This window comes from Anabrus simplex, chromosome 13, assembly GCF_040414725.1.
Source record: "Anabrus simplex isolate iqAnaSimp1 chromosome 13, ASM4041472v1, whole genome shotgun sequence".
NCBI lineage: Eukaryota > Metazoa > Arthropoda > Insecta > Orthoptera > Tettigoniidae > Anabrus > Anabrus simplex.
In genome coordinates, this window is record NC_090277.1 from 88,070,802 (window position 1) to 88,077,423 (window position 6,622).

Below are 6,622 nucleotides of genomic sequence, written 5' to 3' on the forward strand. Positions count from 1 at the left end.
CATGTGGCCTCCTATCTGAAGTGACATAACATGTCATTGAGTCATTTCCGCAGCCGGATACACCTACTACAAATCATTTGACCATCCATGAGAACAAATATGGATGGATTCTTTCTCTGTTAATATACACCTGTTGCAATGCCATGCACTGTACGTCACACCGCAGTAAATCCCAAACGTTTTTTTTTTTAGTTCGCGGCGACTTTTTTAAAAGGGTGTTCGTATCAAAACATGCCTAATAATAACAGCTTACAATCTGTGGCGTGGCATGGGAGTTTCCTGGGTGTTGTGGGTTCGAAACTGGAAACTCATACAATCAAGCGAGAGGATGCAGTTCTTTTGAGCGTTCCACTAACTTTTTATGGGGACAATATTTTTTTCAAACACAGTATCCATGATCGTTAAGGCGTTGAGTCTGTACGGTCTGACACCGAGGTTACCCGGTTCGCTGTTGACGGTGATTCGTCCGTCGGATGGGGACGCATAGCATTGAACAGACCCTTTGGTGCTATTCGACAGGAGTAGGCTATATGCCATCACCGGGTTTCACCCTCTCCCTTTCTTACTTTCTTTTTTTTTTAGTACAGTGGCATCGTAAAGACCCACTTTATTATAACAGAGAAGTAAAGAGAGTAAGAATGAGGTGCAATATGGAAAGAAATGGAGTTAGAAATGGCGGTGGTAGTAAGGAGAAATTGAAGGAACACACTAGGAAATTGAATCTAGCAAAGACGTCAGCTCAGGATAACATGATGGCAAGCATAATTCTCTGTCATACAAACTTTAGTAAAAAATGGAAGGGTATGTATAGGTACTTTAAGGCAGAAACAGGTTCCAAGAAGGACATTACTGAAGTCATTAATGATCAAGGGGAGTGTGTAAGTGAGGATCTTCAAAAGGCAGAAGTATTCGGTCAGCAATAGGTAAAGATTGTTGTTTACAAGGACAATGTCCAGACAGAGGAGGTGACTATTACTTACGAAGTATTAAAATTTACCTATGATCACAATGACATTTTAATAAGATACAAAATTTGAAAACTACAAAAGCGGCCGGAATTGATAAGGATTTTGGGGATATACTTAAGACAATGGGTTGGGATATGATGATGATGATGCTTGTTTTTTAAGGGGCCTAACATCGAAGGTCATCGGCCCGGTTGGGATGTAGTACCATATCTGAAGTACTTATTTGATTATTGTTTGCATGAAGGAGCTATACCAAATGAATGGAGAGTTGCTATAGTAGCCCCTGTGTATACAAGAAAGTGTGATATACATTACAGGCCAGTCAGTATGACATGCGTTGCATGTAAGCTTTGGGAAAGCATTCTTTCTGATTATATTAGACATGTCTGCGAAATTAATAACTGGTTCGATAGAAGGCAGTTCGGGTTTAGGAAAGGTTATTCATCTGATGCTTAACTTATAGGATTCCAGCAAGATATAGCAGATATCTTGGATTCAGGAGGTCAAATGGATTGTATCGCAATTGAGCTGTCTGAGGCATTTGATAGGGTGGATCATGGGAGACTACTGGCAAAAATGAGTGCAATTGGACTAGATAAAAGAGTGACTCAGTGGCTTGCTATATTTCTAGAAATTAGAGAATTAGAGTAAGCAAAGCTTTATCTGAACATATAATAATTGAAAGGGGGATTCCTCAAGGCAGTATTATTGGACCTTTATGTTTTCTTGTGTATATATAAATGATCTGAGTAAAGAAGTGGAATCAGAGATAAGGCTGTTTGCAGATTATGTTATTCTATACAGAGTAATAAATAAACTACAAGATTGTGAGCAACTGCAAAATGACCTCGATAATGCTGTGAGATGGACAGTACGCAATGGTGTGATGGTGTGATGTTGTGAGTTTCATAAATAGGAAAAGTCCTCGCGTTTTTAATTACTGCGTTGATGGGGGTGAAAGTTCCTTTTGGGGATCATTGTAAGTACCTAGGTGTTAATATAAGGAAAGATCTTTTTTTTTTTTTTTTTTTTGTTATTTGCTTTACGTCGCACCGACACAGATAGGTCTTATGGCGACGATGGGATAGGAAAGGGCAAGAATTAGGAAGGAAGAGGACGTGGCCTTAGTTCAGGTAAGTACAGCCCCGGCATTTTCCTGGTGTGAAAATGGGAATCCATGGGAAACCATCTTCAGGACTGCGTACAGTGAAGTTCGAACCAACTATCTCCCGAATACAAGCTCACAGGTACACGATGAGCACTGCGTAGCCAACTCGTTCGTTTTACTTTTCAAAATTCCATAATCCAAGGGTAAATATGGCCAGGTGCATAGCGCAGTTATGTTATCGGTTTTACGTGCCAGTAACTACTTTTGACGGTTTTTGGAAACGCCGAGTTGCCGGAATTTAGTCCCGCAGGAGCTCATTTACATGCCAGTAAATCTACCGACACGAGAAGCTGACGTTTTAGACCACCTTGAAATTCCATTGGACCAAGCCAGGACCAAACCCACCGTGATGGGCTCAGAAGGCCAGCCCCCTACCGTCTGAGCTTCTAAGCCTGGCGCTATTACTTTATTATTATTTCTTTCTTAATCTGTTCACCCTCCAGAGTCGGTTTTACCCTCGGACTCAGCAAGGGATCCCACCTCTACCGCCTCAATGGCAATGTCCTGAAGCGTGTGACTTTGGATCGGGGATACAACTGGGGAGGATGACCAGTACCTCGCCCAGGCGGCCTCACCTGCTATGATGAACAGGAGTCTTGTAGAGGGATGGGAAGATTGGAAGGCACAAGCAAGGAAGAGGGAAGGAAGCGACCGTGACCTTAAGTTTGGTAGAGCTGTTGAGGATCCAACCAGCCTTAGGGCTGAAGACTGGACATACATACCATTCGATCATTTGCCTGGAGGAGGAGTGGGAAACCACGGAAAACCATTTCGAGGATGGCTGAGGTGGGAGTCGAGCCCATCTCTATTCATTTGACCTGCCGGGGCTGAGTGGATCCCGTTCCAACCCTCGTACCACTTTTCAAATTTCGTGGAAGAGCCGGGAATAGAACCCGGGCCTACGGGGGGGTGGCAGCTAATCATGCTAACCAATACACCACAGAGGCGGGCCTTCTTCTTCTTCTTCTTCTTCTTCTTCTTCTTCTTCTTCTTCTTCTTCTTCTTCTTTTCATTATTAAAATTAAAATTTTCACATCCATAGCAAGTTTGGGTCATACATCTGTTAGCTTACATTCGAGAGATGGTGATTTCGAACCCCATTGTTGGCAGCCCTGAAGATGGTTTTCTGTGGTTTCCCATTTTCACACCAGGCAAATGCTTGGACTATACCTTAATTAAGGCCACGGCCACTTCCTTCCCACGCCTACCCTTTCCTGTTCCATCGTCGCCATAAGACCTATCTGTGTCGGTGCGACGTAAAATCAATTGAAAAAAAAAGGAACCTCACTGTCGGTACCCCTGAAGATGTCTTCCCGTGGTTTCCCATTTTCACACCAGGCAAATGCTAGGGTTGTACTTTAACTAAGGCCTCGGCCCCTCCTTACCCAATCCTGTCCCTTCCCTTTTCAGTCTTTGACATAAGATCTGTCTGTTTCGGTGCTAGTTAAAACAAGTACCATAATCGTGTTAATAATAATACCGAGGTGAATAACCGCAGTCGTTCAAGTGCGGCCAGTAGGCATATCCAGTATTCAGGAGATAGTGGATTCGAATCCCACTGTCGGCAGCCCTGAAAATAGTTTTCCTTCCCACTCATAGACCTTTCCTGCCCTATCGTCGCCATAAGACCTATCTGTGTCGGTGCGACGTAAAGCAACTTGTAATAATAATAATAATAATAATAATAATAATAATAATAATAATAATAATAATAATAATAATAATAATAATAATAATAATAATAACAATAATAATAATAATAATGGAAAGCAGACATTGAAAACTTTGAGAAAAAGGAACGCAAAATCGTAAGAAAAACTCTAGGCCCGAAACTGTCCAACGGAAATTACCAACTTAGAGGTAGACAGAAAGTCAAACAATACACAAATGTCTACAGTGATATTACTGTAGAAAACGCAGGTTAAGATTCTATGGTCATATTAAAAGAATGTATCCAGACAGACTTACCAAAAAATAACCGAATTCTATGAAAATACGAGTAAGTCTAAAACAGTCGCAATGACATGGATTGGAGAAATTAAAACCGATTTAAAACAGGCAGGAATTACACAAGCAGATGTACAAAACAGGGTAATCTTCAGATCCAAAATTCATAAATGGCAAGTTGACCAAAAGGAAAGACCAAAGAAGTAGACCCCGGAAGAACCTGGTCTGAAGACAGAAAGGAAGTCCACAGTAAAATAATGAAAGTAATATGGGCACAGGGGAAGGCAAATGCACGCCTCTAAGTTCTTTGCACAGTCATAATGGGCTTATTCGCATATGTAATAATAATAATAATAATAATAATAATAATAATAATAATAATAATAATAATAATAATAATCTTGCCGGTTCAAATCGTAAAAGCTACGTCTAAACTCTTCCATGTCGAATGTATATAACAAAAGTTATTTCTTGTCTTCGCGTTCTGTTCGGTACTGTACATTCATAGCAGTTCAGTTTGCACTTGACAATAGAACCACATTAGCCACACTATCCTCTATTATGTTAGAACATTAATTTAAAATTATTTACGCCGACGTTTGTGACTCGTTTCATGAAGATTCATCAATCCATGCCGCTATTTTACTGACGTGTAACGCCTCATATTACACAATTCCGGCATATTTCCTGTAGTCGTATATGTTTCTGGAGCCATTTGAATGCCTGACAGGAATTCGGTTCTTTTTTCACTTTCCGCTTCACAAAACAGATTGCAAATGATTCGGTACTTCGGTCCTTCCCTAGTATATTGAGAGAATATCTTTCTCTACGTCAACAGCGGAAGACCGAAACCAGGTACCGGTACCAATCTACTAATGTAAAAATGTCTGGAGTTGATTAGTTGTTTCAGTATCACGTTTTATTTGCATGCTTAATTATTACATGGCAATCAATAACACCCGTTTCAAAGGAAAGTAGAACGAACTCTAGGGGAGAAATGTTCTTGGCAACTTCCATAACCGGAATCCAAAAATATGCCAATTGTTGTAGATGTGGTTTGGATAACATTTTGAGCTTTTGCAATTCCATTTAAATTATCTTAAAATAATTTACGTTATTTTCGTGACTTTTTTGGCGTGTTAACGTTATTTGCTTTACGTCCCACTAACCAGTTTTACGGTTTTCGGAGACTCCTAGGTGCCGGAATTTGGTCCCGCAGGAGTCTTTTACGTGCCAGTAAATCTATCGACACGAAGCTGACGTATTTGAGCACCTTCAAATACCACCGGACTGAGCCAGGATCGAACCTGCCAAGTTGGGGTCAGGAGGCTAGCGCCTCAACCGTCTTAGCCACTCAGCCTGGCTGTTAATGTTTTTAGCTCTTTAAACGGAATAACAGAAAAATCGCGTCCTTCTTAAATCACAGATCAAAGTATTCTTATTCTTATTCATATTCTTCTTCGTAGAAATTTCTTGAGCGCTGCTTAAAGCCATTACCCAGTCACTACAGATCAAAGCATACTGATTGAATAATACACCTAATCGACGCCTAATACCTCATGTTACGTCGTAGTCATGTGTTGTTACAGTACAAATTAAGATTGACTGTTCAAGTAATACGTATGTATTTTTTTTATAATGTCCACGGCCTTCATGATGCTTGGTTCCGTTGCCACTTTCTTCAAATCAGTCATGGCCGATTCAAGATACTTTTACAAAACATGAGGTTGGGTAAAGTTTACGAAATTTACGCTTTCGCTCAAAACGTCCTAGGTTTTTGTGAATCGCCGGATCGAAAAAAAGGCTTCAACTCTATATCATTAACGGTTAAGGAGTTGGATGTTTTCCACTTCTCCGGTGTGGTTCCTCCGAGATATCCGCTACTTTAAGCCCATTTTGGGAATCAGAATTTTCGAATGACATAAAAATTGTAAACTCTAGAAATAAATTTTGAGGGGAGAGATTGTAGTGTTAAAGCCCTGCAAATACTTAAGTTGTGTGTGAATTTGTATATGATGATGCTGGATTTAGAATATTAAACTAGTAGTATTTCTTGTAAAATTTGTTTTCCGTGGATTTTCTTGTTGTACTCTTGTAGTAGTAGTTGTTGTTATTGGTAATTATGTTTTAACTTTATTATCACACTGCTGTAAGCGATCATTGCCACCGGGATATTTCCCATCTGCAATGTATTTGTTAATAATAATAATAATAATAATAATAATAATAATAATAATAATAATAATAATGAAATAACCGTTAACGCGTGACGCCTTAGCCTTCTATATACCTAATTATGCCTGGAGAAATATAATGTGTTTGTTTAAAATGCAGCTTCACAAAGTCTCTCAGCATGCTAATTCGTTTATACAGTTTGGGGTTCACTGATATGGGCACAGTTCGATAGTAAAACGTTATCTCGCATCATGAGCCAAGGTGGTGTATATCTTTTCTAAATCCCTGGCAGTACCGGGAACCGAATCCGGGGCCTTGTATGTTCTCGAAAACATCTGCGTGCGGCCCTTCCAACTCCGATCGC